The 17,696-nt window shown below is 43.2% G+C and overlaps 1 protein-coding gene across 1 annotated transcript in view; it reads right to left on the bottom strand.

Annotated features, from left to right (window-relative positions):
* Positions 1 to 17,696, bottom strand: part of LOC146208021 (sodium-coupled monocarboxylate transporter 2-like) — a 185,827-nt gene that overhangs the window by 38,572 nt on the left and 129,559 nt on the right. The gene's annotated exons all lie outside the window — the stretch shown is intronic.

Genomic DNA, 17,696 nt, shown 5'->3' with positions numbered 1-17,696 from the left:
ACATTCGCTAGATGTGCTGGGATATATAAATGAGTGCTTGAAGAAGCAGCAAGACGGCCAAAATGAATAAGCTTTATCCTAACGAGAATACATTTTCAAAGAAATAAGGGAGCATCAGAAGGTTGGCAGTAATAGATTCCATCGGTATTTCTGCCATGAATTTCGGGGGTGCATATTCAATATTTTTTGTGCCTTCCTGTGCAGTTCACCACAGGTTTCAAATCAATCCGCGGCTTTGGCTCAGTTGTTTGGGCTCTGAAAGGTCCACCATGAAGACATGGGCTCTGGGAAATACACAGACACGAGTAGAACGGAAAAGCCGTGCATGCATTCAAAGGTCGGTACATGCGGGAGAGTTCTAAACGGTCGATATTTATTCAAATCAAGCTCCAGTCGAATCACGTAGCTCACAGTGCTGCATCAGTGGGAGGGTTTCAAGGGCGAACGTAATATACCGTCCGGTTTTGCCTCCACGTATCCTCTCATCAAGCCACTACTCGTGCTGCTCAGGTACGCGCTCATTCTTGGAACGCAATAGAGGTCAACGATACCTATTGCCTGCCTAAACAGTCTTTTTTTTTTCTTCAGTATCTTTATTTGAGAGCCTGAGTTCTTCTGGCTTGTATGCAGTAATGCGTCAGTAAGACGAACCGCATGGACAGCGGCACCGGTCTACCGGCTCTGTCGGCTATTAATCCACACAGTACAAACCACACAATAACGTGAAATATCAGCTGCGCTTGTTGAAATGGGGAAGTAATGAGTTTCATTCACATTGTAATTCTACATATGACGCCACGGGTAAGCCTATGAAGTAAAGGAAATCTACTCGGGGACTCATCAGGTCGACGGGGAGTCGTGTATCCCCTGACTCGAAGCGTGCGGTGCGAATACTAGTTTGTTTTGAGTTTGAACAACACTACCATATTCCAGCTATTCCATGTCGATCAAAGTCATCCGTCAATTTTACTGCGAAAGCAATACTACTTGCACTTTCAAGCCTACGTGTAACCCGGCCGCAGTTACGTCTTACCCACTTGACGCTGTGACGTCACATCCCACGTGGGCTGGCAGGAGCCGTTAACTTGGGCCTCTCGTTTCACATGGGACGGTTATGTCAGAATCAGCCTGCTAGGACCCTGGCATTCACGTTACCCCTATAGGCCACTAAGGCACGTTCATATGGGTTGGTTAAAGCGGTGCTTTATACAGCCGCAGCGCAGGGTAGCCAACCGGAATGCATTCTTTCTGGTTAACATCCCTGCCTTCCGCCCTCCTTTTCTCCTCCTCCTCTTCCTCCTTATATGTGGGCTGAGGAAGAAGAAAAAGAGAAGAACGCTCGGTCACCCGCAGCTAATGCTTTCGCTCAATATTTGGTTCAGCAGCGTTGAACCCTTGTAACTTTTTTTACAGTCTTATTATCCACAATCATCTGCACATTGACGCCATGCAAGTTATTTTAGATGTCTCCCCGGATATTGCAGGCCGCATTGAAAGAAATTTGTTGTGGAAGAAGCAATTATGCTCTCAGCGATTGTGCCCAGTCACTGCATTTTGAAAACGGATGTCACCTGCTTTTTATTTAGCAATTTTCGCTGTGCGATATAGGTCAATGAGTGCATTACTTCCCGAGGCAGATCGAAAAAGCAGGATGGGGATGCCAAGCCTCGACCGTTCACCTCACCGGAAAAAAAGAACCTGTCGCAGCTGATCCAAGCTGAAACATATCGTGGAAAGTGGCTATGTGGTACTTTTTGCTATCGCCGCAACCTGTCACCGTGCATGCTTAGCTTACACTCTCTCGTGATGTATATTTTATGCTATCGTATTCATTAACTGCTATCCGCGCGTAATAAATGTAAACACAGAACTATCGCATCTTCCTCCTAACGTGCATTTAGCGGCCTTAACAAATAATAGCATGCGCTACCGCCACGGTTCCCTGTCGTCGATTTCACCAATGTTTGTCTCAATAATGACTTCAAAACACTTGCCTTACACCGAAAGCGAAAGTAAAGGTGACGTTTTGCGCACATACATCACATTTGGCTAACTTGAATAAATCGCCAGAATTGTTTTCACCAACAATTGCAGAGTACTGTGCATGAGCCTTAATGCCAACATAAATTTTGAAGTTTGTCTCATTCGGTAACTGGGGCTTTATTGTTTTAGGCATTGATTTACTGTGATGGTATGGGCTTATCTTTCATATAAGCGGCAGTGATAGTGTCATGAACTGTGAATTGTGACAAAATCGTACAGCGGTGGATAGTATTCTGATTTTTGCACTGATGCGGGGGCAAAAGAGCGGTAGTGACTCAGTGTCTGGTGCGTTTCGAGACCCTATCCTTGACAGGGTAACTACAGCCAGGGACGTTCCTTGAGTCTTGGAAGACTGTACAGCGCTCGTTTGTTAAATAAATTTCCTTCATGGCTTTTATCCGACAGCACTGTGAAGCGTGTCTATATTTGCACTTCAATTTCCATCGCGATCAAGAAAAGATCTATTTCTTTTCAAGGTTTCCGCAAATGACTCAAGAATCAATAGCTTAGACAAATCACTCTGCTCTTTATGAATTGAGCTCTATGTCAATGTTCTTTTTTCTCGTATATTACTTGTCAATTTCTGATGTAACAGTGCTGCGTCGATCTTTATTGTCTTTATCAAGAAAAAGTAAACACAATAAGAAGTAGCGAAATAACACTCAAATTCGACAAGACATCGACGCCACATCAAACGAGAAAGAGAAAGCGGCCTAAAAAGGTAAAGTAGTTGATGCGCAGAACGTGCAGATGCATGATTCTTCTTTTTTGTTCTAGGGCTCCTTGTTAGCATGCCGTCATCTCGCCCCTACGCTCATTCTAATCACAGCATTGGCGTTCCAACTTCTAGGTCACAAAGAACGTGACCTCAATTAGCTTGCACAACATTAGCGACCACATTTAGAGCCTATAGCTGTTAAGCCTGTGATTGTAAACACCTGTTCTCCGCTTCCTTGTCTCGCTTCATTTCGGGTTAGACAGAGTTAATTGGCTCAGCAGTTTATTATGTTCAGCGGCTCGTGATTGAAAGAAACAAAAAAAAAAAAAACAAACTGCCGAAGGGCTAAGCGTTGTTCGAAAACTTTTTCCATTTACATTGCGGAGAGTTTTGTACCAAGCTTTTCTTCTGTGTAATTGGTCGGCTACAAAGAGTGAAGGCGTGAGATACTTCATAAACAAACCCTAGATGTTATCACTAGATATATGCTAGTTAGGGCTCACTGGTTTTGAGGAGCTGTTTAAGTGGGGTGTTATACAGGTTTCTAAAGTTAAGAGAAACTCACGCTCTCCCCGTGCTCTGCCGACGCCTTCGGATTAATGAACAAATTGTGTCACGACTTGACATTCGGCATGCCTTCAAGTCTGATTGCTTTACCGAAAGTCACTCCAGATTATTATGACCGATTTAGCCTCTCTTCATGGGCTTCCATGGCAGTCGACAATTCGCAATTACTGTGTGCACACCCCCGGGCTTTATTCCATTCGTTTATCGTTTTGCCGAGTGCGTCAATTGGGCGTAATAATGTAGAAGTGCTTTTCGCGCATTATATAATGCACTTCGTGACACCTAACGACAACTTCAGTGTATGAGCTGCACGCTGAACTCACTTTAGACTAACTTGTATCTTGTATTACATTTTGCTTTGTCCTCTGCGGTGGCGCTGTGGTTAGGGCACTCGACTGCATTGCTCAGTAATGCAGGAATGAATCCCATCCGCGGCAGTCTCTTTCGATGGAGTCGAAAAGCAAGGCGCCCATGTGCTGTGTAATGTCAGTGGCCGTTAAAGAACCCCAGTGGTCGCAATTTCCGGAGCCACCAACTACGCCGCCTCTCATAGCCTGAGTAGATTTTTTTGACGTTACCCCACAAACGAATCCTAACCAACATCGTGCCTTGTTCCACGATGGTATATTAGGGCCGCACGATCAACCAGGGTGTATGTTATTTTACGCAAGAATTCCATACAGGACGGGACACCTTTTATCACGTAGGAGGCCGGTTTATGTTTATGGGGTCTGACGTCCTAAAAAGACTCAGCCTGCGAAGGGCTCCGGAGGTTTCGACCAGCTAGGGTTTTTTAACGTGCACTGACGATGCGCAGTACACGGGCGCCTTGTTTTTCGCCTCCATCGTAAAGCAGCCGCCGCGGCCGGGATTTGATACCAGGTCCTTGGGGTCAGCAGTCGGGCGCCGTAGCCACTGAGTCACAACAGCGGAGTTAATGTGGGAGGATACGTAAAAAAGTTGAGTAGAATATTGGTTGTGAAGGTTAGCTATGTGCAGTCATGTGCGAACATCTTTGTTCTACTCTCTACTGAGGTGTCGGAGAAACGGTGAATACTTGTCTGCATCTGCATTTTTAGAGAATATCTAAGAAACTATATTCTGCAGTGAAAGGAGCAGTGCTTAATATATGTCTATAGCATGCTTCAGATTTCAATGTTTTTTCGCGCTTAATGTGAGCTACCCAAACCTTAATAGGAGGAAAATGAAATGTTATAAATTTGCAAGAGCTTTCGTACTGCACAATTTGCTCATTTTCCGCCTGTGTACATCTTCTCGTAGCTCGAAGCGATAGCCTACGGTGCTGCTGCCTATTCCATGACACTCCCAATTGGAACGAACTCGGAAGTTCTCAGCATGCATGAGCTTTTCCTGAGTTTGTCTGTCAGTAAAAATTATAGCTGACGCTCGAGCGAGGCGAGTATATTTTATGCGCGTGCATGTCACTGTCAGGCCAAGCCTAACAAGTTTTCCGGCTCAGCAAAGCTGTGTTAACGAACGTCAACAACTGTGTAAAGTTAACGTGAACAATTAGGCCATCGCAAATGGTTCTCAGTGCTATTGTCGACAACGCGTGAAGCGTCTACTGGTGCCGTGGTCTTATATCAGGCCGCAATGAAATAAAAACTTCATAGTGTACCTGAATTATAACCATGCCGCTCAAAGCAAGAGGCAGTCGGCACGTGACTGCAGTTGGTTTCCAGGCGTTAGCGATAGAGGACGACAATGACTGAGTTGTGCTAAAAAGCACGCGCCATTCTGCAGCAGACTTATCTAACCGCTGTCAGCGTGCATGGTCATCTTATCAGCTGTGATGGCTGATTGCGGCGAAACAATTCTAACGCACCTAGGTCATGTCTGTCCTCTGTAACTGTGATCAACGATGCTATTGGTCTGGTACCAAGAAAATGCACAAGGGTTTTGGTTGGGGTTGACACTCACAGGATAGAATAGGATTTCTAGTCAAAAACCTTCGACAACTATTCTCCACATGCAAGTGCTTTTATAAATAGCCATGAGAATTGATCTCCATCTCTGCTCGGAGTTTAGGCGCGAGCGAGAATAGGATTTTGTCAAGGGCTGTTACTTTTGATAGAATGTATATAGCTTGCAGAAATCAGCACTATCTTTTCCAATGCAAGTACAGGAAGATCATTGCATTGTTAAGGAGACTGATACACGGATCATTTATCACTTCGACCCGTGTCACGAAATGCATACAGTAAAAAATTACTTTTTGCATTGTAGTTTCTGTACTGTGACGAGTTGCAATTGTTGTCTAGCTCCTCAGTGTTAGCCTCTTCCTGATTTTGCGTTGCGACAATAATTGCGTCATCTTTTGCGTAGATGCTTTTGCGTACATTTAAAATATTGGTATACCTGTGATCTATAGATGGAACACGTTGGGCATAGAAAACTAGATCGGTTGCACTTTAAACCACTGGAGACTCCATATTTAGGGGCCTTTATTTGCATATACGCCTTCGTCACCTCAGAATCTCGCCAAGATTTAGAATTAGTGGCTAATTTAGAGGTAGCGTCAAGTGGCGCTGCGCGTTACGTTAATTTAGTTTTAACAAGTGACACACGATCGCTGGTCTATATTAGCAAGTTTCGACCACTGAACTGTTCATTATTTATTGTTAGCGTTTCAATACCTGAATTCATCATCATCATCATCATCCTCAGCCTAACTATACCCACTGCAGGGCGACGGCCTGTACCATATTTCTCCAATTAACCCGGTTCTGTACTAGCTGCATCCACTTGACCCCTGCGAACTTCTTGACCTTATCCGCCCACCTAACTTTCTGCCGCCCCCTGCTACGCTTTCCTTCCCTTGGAATCGAGTATGTTACCCTAAGCGACCATCGGTTATCCTCTCTTCGTACTACATGTCCTGCCCATGCCCATTTCTTCTTTTTGATTTCCACTAGAATGTTAGTCTCTTGAGTTACTTCTCTGATTCCTGAATTATTTCCCTGATACCTGAATTAGACCTGCAAAAGTATTTGAAAGAATAATTTGCCCTGTTAATTTGTCTTAAGGTCTGCATGTCTTTTTTCGTTTTTCCTATACAATTATTGTTCATAAATGGAACAAAATATATTGATAAAATTGCGATATGCTCTAGCAGCTTGGGAGAACAACACTTCATTATATTTGGAGCGGTAGAATTCTTCATGAAAGAGTTCCCCTGCGAGCTCAGAAATGTCCTACACCGTTGCCAGAGACGCACCGGGTTAGCTACCTTCCTTGCCAGAAACTGTGAAATTCTGTGCTTCCCATGAAACCACTGCTGTTTTTGATGTCTCGGTAGACTTCCCGGAAAGGCCTTTGCGACCCAGCTTCAATAAGCCTTCGGCAGCTAAGGCAAACACATCCTTGGAAAACCAGCCGAAGTTAGATATGCCGAACCATACGCGTTGGGGCTCAGGGGAATCAAGGAGCGAGAAGATTTTGTCATGCAGTTTGTGAAACATATATTTGCTATTTACCTGTTTGCAGGCTTCGTATGAAATGATAAATGGGATAGGCTTACGGGAGTGGACAATAAAGTAAATGCGAGGCTGGATTTCTGCACATCATAAAACGTTTAGAAACTGTGTATGCAATGACGAACTCGTTTCGCAGATGACCACGGTATACGCAAAAAAAAAAAAAAATACACCACGATAAGTTTGCGAGGTACACAGAAGGGGTGATATAGCAGCGCCGAGCTTCTGTCCCGCAACCACTCCGGCTCATGAGCAATGGTCCACTTACATTTTTGGTAGGTAGGGAGCGTCGATACAAGATCGCGATGCCTAAAAAATGGAAATATTTAACTAGCTCAGACTGAGTAGGAGAAGTTTGTGGAGGACGATGCCATGCACATAACTCGGGAGTGTTTTGCAGTCTACACGTTGGAAAATCGACTGCGGCGATTGCTACTACGTTGCCTATTTCCACGGGAAATTCCTGGTCTCGAGTCCGCTTCACTCTGCTATTTTTTTTTTCTTTTTGCGTGAAGGCAATACCAGAGGACATATAAGAGTTCAACTTTTTTTTTTTTGCTTTATCTGTGGTCTAAGCTGCATAGACCGACAATACCATATGAAAGAACTGTTCGAATTACCCGCACCAGGACACGTGGACTGCGATGTCACGATCTGTAGGACCAATCAGGAGTCAAAACCAAGGTTGCTTGCTTCTGACAATTGTATGAGTAATTTCTCTATAAAAATATTGCCATGTTTGCTTTGCAAACTGCATCATCGTCACAATCCTATCTTTTATTCTTTTTAAAACAATGTTGCTGTGCATGTAAAACTGATGTTAGCAAGTTAAACACACGTTCTTCACATTTCTTCTACGTTGGTTTCTCGTTTAGGTACGTAAGTTTTTTCTTAACAAAGTTGGGCCCGATACTTTTTCTGCAGTAATAATTTTGTTTTCCTAGAAACTGCCTGCCCTTTTTTTTTTACCCGGCCTTGAAGTAAGTATACGGCTCTATCTGAGCAGTATAGTTACTTAATTTGGTGGTTATCTGAGCAAGAAATGTGCTGTGCTTTGAGTATATTCTAGCTTACAAGCATTTGCGTATTACATATGATGTTAATAGCTTACCATTGCCCGATCTTGTGGTCTTTGAAGTTATCTGCTGCTACGGATGCTACATTGTACCGCTATGTCCCAACTTGTGTCTATGTTTGTAGCTCTTGTTTTCTTTTTAAAAATGAATGTTGACCAACTTAATAAATTATTTTCTTTCATGAGTGTTATGCTCTTACCAACAAAAACGCGAAGCAGAAATACCGCATAAAACAGAAAAAGAAACGAAGGTGCCATGTATAAAAGAAACAAGAAAAAAAAATATCATGGCCGTCCATGTCATTTAAGTAGAAAGCTGCGTAAAGTGAAGCTAAAGACTCTCAAAGACAACTAATTGCTGAATAGTATTCATTTCAAGCCTGATAACAAATTTGCGCAGGCAACCTGATGTCATTACGGGCTATTGAAGAATTTACATCAGGTTTTGTGTCATGCTTTCATGGACACCTATGCGAGCAATGGATGCCTCCCCGAATGCGTCTCGAGTGGTGATACGGACACAAGAAGATATGTCACTTTGTCTGATGAGGTTACTTCTCCCCTGCTAACGAAATAGATTTAAGAACAAAGGCTCATTTTTTATAATAATTTTTATTCTATTAGTGCCACATTACAATATTGATTGTTTTGCAGAACGCATCCACAGCAGCGCAGGAGATCAGGCGATGTTGAGGCTGTGCAACGGCGAAGAAATTGTAATTTATCCCAGCTCACCGCCAAACACAAAGTGAAGAACGTCACAATATCGCGTTTCGGAATAGACAGTCTTCTCCTGATACAAATGAGTTCAGTGAAACGTTCACACATTCATTAACGTGTATTTCTTGAGCCCATCTGTTACGGCCTAATCATAGTGCTGGCAGGCCTGCAAAATGAAATTACTAAGAAAGCTTCGCAAGATAGTCAGTTGTGGTAAGCCGAAGAATCTAGCCTTTAGCAACCTATCTCTTTCACCCATGCTTTAGAAAAATACAGCGTACCGCTTGTTAGCAAAGCGGTAATAGAAAGCAGCAAGCTTTACGCGCTTATTTTCTTCCTCTCTTGACGCCGTATTTCAACTTCAAGGAAAAAAGCGCTGTGCCTTTTCAGTCTTCTAAAGAAGATGCTTCAGCCAGGCAGTCGGAAAAATAATCGAAATTCACCAGGGCCTTTTAATTGAGCAGCGTGAGAATAAGTATGCGCAGTCCCCGCTAAACCGAAGAAGGAGGCTTGGGAGACAGGAATACGCCGGGAATAACCTCAGTTCCTGCCTAGCTATGAGTATACTGACAGAAGCTTCGTGCGAAAAAACAACAACAAAAGAGCGAAATTAGAAACATGCGCAACTTTTAACCATAGGTGGCGGCATTCCACGAAATGGCTTGAGCCGGAAAGATGTTTATCGGGCACTTCGGGTTTCCTTGTCGATAATAGCTTTTACTTTTCGCAGTGAGGACAGGTCGCGTTGCGTTGCGTTACCTCGTGCTCTGCGGACAATTACCTCGCTTTCCAGCGGTTCCGCTTCGAGCTGATTTCTTTCTTTGTATTCCACTACAGCGCTATAGAATCTACCTCAGAAAAGGGCATTAAGGTATTTAGGAGCTGTTAATACGAATGCCGCTGAGTAACAAAGATGAAAGTTGATGCCAATTAAAGGGCAAAACAACACTTAACTAGCCAACACCTTATCGGCCGACTACGATAGTGCACGCGATGTTTAAGACTCCCTTTTCCCCAAGTGTCAAGAGATTGTTTCGTAAATCGGTATTTTTGTCTACGTTTGAAAGTCTAACTAAACGGATTGACAGGCGCTGTTTTCAGCCTAGGGAAAATTTCGAGCTATTTAAAAGGAAGGAATAAACAAGAACTTTCTTCCCGCACGTGGCAGAATGCTTGATTGAAGAACGCTCTAGCTGAACCTTGGCGGCAAAAACACTTTTGGGGCTCAAAGTGAATTAAATTGGCAGATATGACTGTGTACGTGTGTTTGGTTTTTAGTTTTTTTTTTTTTTTTTTATCACGAAGGCAACTGCAATTACGTCGTTGCGGAAGACTGCATCCTGCCGGAATTCCTAAATGTTTCGAGGCAGTGTTGTTTTTTTTTTTTTTTTTAAATAGCGGGTTTGACGTGTATGCAGGCAAATTTTGATGTTTCCAACATATTACAAGTACGGAAGGACAAGTCAACATCTGGCTAATTTGCATGTTATGCTTATCAGCTACAAGGGCTCCCGATCGGGACGTTAACCACAAATGTGAGCAGTATAATAAAACCTTCCAGCTGCTTGCTACACTTTTTATTTTTTAGATAACTCTGCATTATTAATAAAGACAGTTGTGCCCGAATTGATGGCAATAAAGTAACCTTTTAATCTATGAAAAAAAAAAAAACAATAAAAACTCCTTTTAAACTTTTACCTGTGCTCTCAGTGAGAATTTAAAACTGCTACAGAAAATAATGAGCTAAGGTTTGAATGCAATCGTGAGGAGACTCTTGAATGTGCAGCATAATTTTGAGAACATACTGAGGTAAATCCTCAATTTTGTCCTACACTCACAGTAAGTAAGTAGGACTCTCCATAGAAAGCAAATCGGGCTGTGTTTCAAATAATTATAGTGGAAGTGTGCAATCTTGCAAGATAATTTCGTGAATATATCAATAGAATTGTTCTAAGGTACCGATTCGTACCAATATTTCGCTCCCAACGTATGTGTTTCACTTCCAAACTGTGAGTCAGACCATCATAAAAAAATCAGAGGTGTTCTTGAAAAACCATAGCAAAAGAAACGTTCTAAGGACGCTCACTACACTCCCTACAGAACTAAGTGTTCAAATTAACGTCTCGCCATGCAACTGCCATGTGCTTACACAAGCCTCAGCAATGTTGTCCTGACATAATCAAAATGGCTGCCGGCCATCATGCGCTTGTGTAGTCTTCGTAGCTGATTTCATTTTTTTTTTCTTCCGCAACAATTTCACCACACACGCGAAAAACACTTGCACTTGTGACAACCAACAATAAGCGTTGGGTCGCACCTAGGAGACACAGAACACGTATACGCGTGTCCTGACATGCTTCTCCGACGCTGTATTTCTCCGCTGTTTCACAACACCCAGCCCGCACATTGCGAATTTAATTGGCACTGTCAGGTTTATTTGGTATAGTTTTCTGTTTTTTCCTGGCCGCGCGTTGTGATGTACACGTGTGCACTTACGCCCCTTTCAATGGCATTATTTTTTTTTTTTCGAAAATCACACCAACGAGATTGACACCTTGCTTTCTGGCTCACCATTCAAACGGTATGAAGCACTGCTAAAATACAAATAATGCCTCTTTGAACTTTTGGTGACTCCGATTCTGCATGTTCACACATGTGTTTCTTCCACCCAGGAAAGTCTTTAGCAGTTCGGCTAAGATAAATATATTTCATTTCATTTATTTTACCCTCAAGGGCATTTAAGAGGGGAGTGGTAGAATACAATATATATGTATACAGTGCAGTAGATATGCAGTTATGTACATGGTGTTACAATTCTAATCATGCAATATTAGCTAACGCGGAACAAAAACGCTGATGATCAATGATGGAAGCAGTAGTTCCGGGAAGGTGGTTCCAGTCCTTTGCTGTTCGCGGGAGGAAAGACTCGGCTGCCCCCATGTTTAGTTTTAAAAAAAGAAATACCGATTTTATATGAATGATCAACTCGTGACGAAGCATATGATGGGAGAGGTATAAGATCGCTGCGCAGGCTGGGTTATGAAACATTATTTTATGAAGTCAACAAAGACGAGCGTACTTTTGACGGCTAGCAAGAGATGTTAACTGTAATGTACTCTTCATAGATGTTGCGCTGGCGGTGCGGTTGTAGTTCCGAAAGATGAAACGTGCCGAGTTATTCTGAATTAGTTCGAGGGTGCTGATTAGGTTTGGAGTAAAGGGATCCCAAATGGATGCAGCATATTCCAACTTACTGCGAACTAGAGATTTGTAGAGCAGAAGTTTGAGTGAGATGGGAGCAGAAAAGAAGTTACGACGAAGGTAGCCGAGAGCACGGTTGGCATTGTTAATTACCGAAATGATGTGAAAAAACCCAAGTTAGATCCCTTGTTATGTGAACCCCTAAATAGCGGTATGAAGACACTTGTTCAAGTTCGATATTATTAATATGATAAGAAGTGGGCTGGGTCGAAATGCGCGACACACGTAGTACTTTACATTTGGTTATATTTAGTTGCATTGACCACGTGGTACACGATTCACAGATTCCGTCAAGGTCTTTTTGCGAAAGAAAAGTGTCGTTAGAGTCATTAATTTCACGAAATATTACGCAGTCATCTGCAAATAAATTAATGTTAGAAGAAACGCAAAAAGGAAGGTCATTAATATAAATTAGAAACAGAAGGGGCCCTAGGACTGAGCCCTGTGGAACCCCAGAAAGCACGGAAGACAATGAAGAAGGAATGTTATTAGCTAGTGCAAAATGTGCTCGGTTACAAAGAAAATATTCTAACCATGTTAAAACATTGGGGTGAAGATTTAGCTTGCTCAGTTTAAAAAGTAGTTTGTGACTAACCTTCTCGAAAACCTTCGAAAAATAAAAAAAAAATACAGTCCGCGCATGAACGACGATCAAGAATAGCGTGGAGTTTGTGCGTGAAGGTAAGTAATTATGTCTCGCATGAAAATGATTTGCGAAAGCCGTGTTGAGCGTTAGTGAAGAAGGAGTTAGATTCTAGAAGGTTACTATGTTAGTGTATAAGATGTGCTCAAAAATCTTACATGGAATACTGGTTAGCGATATTGGGCGGTAATTAGGAGGGGAATTTGTACTACCTGACTTGTGCAGCGGAACCACCTTCCCGATCGTCCAGTCCGTTGGAAGCTCAGATGTATCGAGTGACTGCTGAAATATTTTGGAGAGGATGATTGGGGTGGAAGGGGGGGGGGGAGGAATAAAGTTTAGTACTTTTCAAGAACTTAGCGTTCTTTAAATCAGCACCAGGGCTTGTAGAAGGTTTAAGATTTTCTAATAATTTTTCTATCCCTTGGGTCTCGACGTATATTGCATCCATCATTGAAAATCGACACTGTTCTACTGAAGGAAACGTGATGTTAGGACAAAGTACAAAATTACGACAAAACGTTTCATTCAGTATTTGAGAACGATCAGTATTAGCGATAGTAGAGCCATTTTCATCTAACAGTTGAATTAACTGATTTTTATAGGGATTGATGGTACGCCAAAATTTTTTGGGATCATTTGTAAGCATGTTCGGCAGAGTTTGCTGTAGGAAGTGAGCCTTTGCGTTTTTTATTGCCGATATATACGCGCTATTTGCCGCTTGATAATTTTTCTATTTAGAAACAGAGTTCGATTTTTTAGCAATGCGGTAAAAGCGTTTTTTTCGGTTAGAAAGCCTTTTTAGGTGAGCGTTATACCGCAGTGCATTTTATGAGTTCTAATGGTGCGTAGAGGGATATATCTTTCTGTTAGTTCGCGGCTACAATAAACCCGCAGAATATGCTTATTGTATAATTAGGAAAAGAAAGCAATTATTCAAGAGACATTAAACCCGGGGTAGGCTATGCTGGTAAATCCTAAAAATAATTTAAAATCTCCCTGTACGAAAAGGTTGCGCTTATTCTTTTTCTTATATTTTTTTCTTACTACCAAGATCGATTTTCACATCGACTGGTTAGTCGCCTTAAAGTAGATGTGGTCTTATATGCGGGACTTTAAATAACCACCCTTCTTTTTTTTTTTTTCAGAACACTACCCGTCAAATAGACTTGCGGTGGCTGCTGCAAACCCGTTATAAATGCGCAAGTTGCCTCGTAGTGCAAAGTACGTTCCTACACCATAATCTGGAAACTCGCATCTATCGAATGCAGTCTGACAGGCATACTGAGTATGGCGACTGAGTCCTTGTCACTTCACAGGAAAGCTTGGCCGCGCTCTAGTCTACTAAGTGCCCAAGAAACTAGCGTCGGAAGACCGGTAACGTATGCATGGCGGCAGTTTATGGAAACTAAGCCATCATTTGCTCACCTCGTTTGAGAAAGGTGAAGATGCATGCAGGGAAATCAAACCTCAAGAGCAGTGCACTTAAAGGAAACGTGGTTCAGGTCATTTTTCAACTTAGCTGCTTCGTAATCTACAGCCCAAACTGGAATTTATAAATGTCTGGTGAGCACAAAAATTTTTCGGATCCCTCAACAGGAATAAACAAGTTGTCAAAAATTATGACGTCATGACGTCACATAAATGAGGATGTGACACGAAAAGCGCCAAGCAAGAACACGCGATCGCATTACCAGTAGTGCTTTCCTTAAGGCCCGCATGCTGCTCTTTCCACGCAATCCTGCTCTAATCTCTGCACTGAAAATAGCTTACTCTGGGAAGAGCGCCATCTCGGAAAAACTGTCCCCGTAACGTTTGCCGATCAGCGTCACTATTCTATGCATATGCATTCACTTGCCGAGGAAAGTGACGCACTCGCTGCTTACGACGTCTTCATTATTCATATTTTCTTAAAGGTAGCAGCTGGTGTTAACTAACAGCAATCTGATTACTTCATCGCACCGTGGCGCAACGATGGATTGACAAATATAAGATTCGCAGCTTCAAAAAACGTGTCCTCTCCTTTAAGCTGAGAGGCCAAGGATTGTCCCATTACGTCGTCCCTTTCCGTATCAATGGCTCTTCCTTTCTTGAAGACTGATAAAATAATACTTCGCACATACCCCGGTGCTTCCTTAGGCGCGGAGAGCCCTCTGTGTAGCTACCTTGGCGACGAATTGAAGAGAATGTCCTTGGATATTTCATCGCAAGCACATTTCGAAACAGCGATACGTTCTTAAGATTATAATCGACTCCTCTTGCAAATTTTGTTGCCGGAGGACGGATGCAAATTTTGCAGCAACGATAAGAGCGGGCTCGCTCAACGGCCATTCATAAAACAAAACGAAAGGTGAACTTCACAATGTTACGTAAAACTTGACACCAGGGATGCCGGACAAGACTCACTCACTTGAAACAGAAGGAAGTCTAGACTTAAAATAATGTTTTAAAACCTTTTATTTTCTTTTTTATGCCAACTTTTCCTTCTGCGTATATTGCCCACAAGTAATTCTCAACTTTTGTGAGGAAATAAGCAATGATTCGTCCCTTCTTAGAAACGGGCTCTGTTTCTTTAAATCTTGTAGATGAGGGAGGGGGGGGGGCGGAGAGGGCTGTACTTATTGTACTGTGTTCATTCGATGTCTTGATGTGTCTGGTGCACGAGCCGCACATTCTTCCACCTCAGTGCGGATTTTATCGTTGTCTTTCTTTGGTGCACTGAGCTCATGTATGACGCAGCAACGATGCGCTGATTTGGTTTCATCAGCCACGCACTGCCCAAGTCCAATCTTCGTAGTGGATGCTCCAGCATTTTAAGGCTTGAACCAAAGTAAAACGCATTGTATACACTGCTTTGAGAATGGATGTTTCTTCTTGCAACTCTAAATATGAGCCCCACTCACTTCCTTCATGAAGAATATTGAAGTGGTTAGTGTGAAAACAGCAAAGGAGGAGAAGGATAAACTTTATTTTTGTCAACAGCTAGTAGAAGAATGCTGTGGGGGTGGTGCCACTAGCTCATGACCCCATCAAGTGGCCATAAGCTAGTGGCGCTCGAAGATTTCTAGGACTTTTGTGACGACCCAAACTGTGTACCTAGTCGGTGCAGAGCAACGCGGCCTCACGTGAGCTGCCAATCTGCGGTAGGGGGATTCCGTGGGCGAGCTCAGGGTACGCTTGAGAGAGTGGCGTATTGGCACCTTTATTATACAGCAAGAGAAATAGACTCCAGGATATATACGAATATATATCGCGGGATTCAGGAACGTGTTCGTTTAGAGTTGTCTGCTCGCAACATCTTGATGTTTTGAAAGAAAAATATCAAGCCCTTTACAAGACTATTTATCAAATACCGCATCACTAGCATCAGCGCTGTACGCGAGAATGCATAGAGCTCATTTGGTCGAAAAGCCTTCGCCGTACCGCAGTTTTGGTTTCAGATATGCCAGGAGTGTTCTCAACATGGATGGTGATGTCCCTTCTTTTACAGCGCTGTCAGTGTCCTCCAAGAACAGTGGCAGATACTGCACCTTTCCTTTGCTAGAAACCAATTTACAAATCAAGTGTAGGTGTCCACAATACGCGAGCTTCGTCTCTGATTTTGTCGGTTAGCGTTCCTAACGTGGCAGATTTCGCTCTCCCCGGATGGGGCTGGCACAGGTGGGTCACCGCCGCTTGCGGCGGGGGGGCTAGCCTGACACCGAATTTTTGCCTGTTGTAGGCCGTCATTGCACACGCCACCGCTGGTGGTGGACGACGGCTGTTGTTGCGGAGCGCGTCTTTCTTTCCTTCTTTTTTTCTTTCTTCTCTATATTCTCTTCTATCTGCACGAGGCAGCGGAGGTGGCTCAGCTACAGAGCCAGTAGCAGGCCCGTGCCTTTTCTTTTCCTTCTTCCTACAGTCACAACAACAACGTGGCAGGAAAATTGTGGTGACTTGTCGACATGGCGGCCTGTAGCTATGGTGGTATCCCTTGCCTTATGGCCTGGTACAGATGTCTACCGAGAACTGTGATAGATACTGCGTAATTCATTTCCTATGAACCAATTTACAAATTGAGTGTAGAGGTTTTTAGACTTTGACTCCCACCAGCTGCTTTCCTAGCCTTACAGATGTCCATGGAAAATTGACAGATACCACTCCTTTCCTATATACTAATTTAATATTTATTATTATTCATTGGAAAGTTGCACAGATAACGAGCCTTTCTGGAACCATCACACTTCCAAAAAATAACCAACTTAAACAAAAATAGAAAACGTTTCCCCATTGAAAAGGCTTTGTCAATAGTGCTCTGGCGTTTACTCTTAAGACGAATTTTGAGCATTCTTTCATTTTGTTTCTAACCTATAGGCAACCTGCAATGGAGTTTGCTGAGACATGTGGCGCCACCTGGCGGCCGACGGGAGCTAACACTGAGGCGGCGCAGAAGCTGACGCCGTATATGTTGCGGCCGCTGTGTACCTTCTGCGTTCGCGTTTTGTTATCCCAGTGAGTGTGATTTACTCATTTAGGGACTTCAGTGGTCTCGTGCGATGCTTCGACTGCTACGGATGTGAACAAGAATAATAATAAGCGCAAGAGTGGCGAGAAAGTCTGACACAATCACGAAGGAAACCTAAGCGTACCGCTTGCTGGGAGAATCTGGGGAGAATGATGAGAGAAGGAGATATTGGCTGCGAGATAGTAATGTAACTGAAATTCGTTTTGTTATGGGGCCATTGGCGTACAGACGCCAAGAAGCTAAAATAAGACGATTGCCCGTGAGCGGAGGAAACGGTATAAACTTCTGACTCGGAGAGTCGCACGCTGGTTGGGGCACACTACTAAGTACGCGCTCCGCGCTGTAAAATCTGGCGTGTACTAGTATATGCTGTGCAAGATCGAGTGGCATACGTTCAGAAAAGCAACAAAGCCGTGCAGCCATCGTATTCCAGCCGCATTTCAACGGAGGTGAAATAAAAAAAAATGTTCGTGGATATGTGAACCGGATTTCTAATGCGGTGTCTATTCGGAACCACACAGCCAAAATATTGTTACATATATGCCCTGCGTCGCTGGATGTTGAAGAGGACGATCAACAGTAGTGACGCGAAAGGAAGACGAAGCTGAAGAAACCGTTGGGGCTTGCCTGAACGCTTGCTGTGTTCTGCTCTACTGTGCTGTGAACAC

The sequence above is a fragment of the Amblyomma maculatum genome, chromosome 1 (genome assembly GCF_055883805.1).
Source record: "Amblyomma maculatum isolate TAMU_Amacu chromosome 1, ASM5588380v1, whole genome shotgun sequence".
Classification (NCBI taxonomy): Eukaryota; Metazoa; Arthropoda; class Arachnida; order Ixodida; family Ixodidae; genus Amblyomma; species Amblyomma maculatum.
Note: the sequence above shows the minus strand (reverse complement) of the source record. Positions and strands in the feature narration are given on the sequence as shown.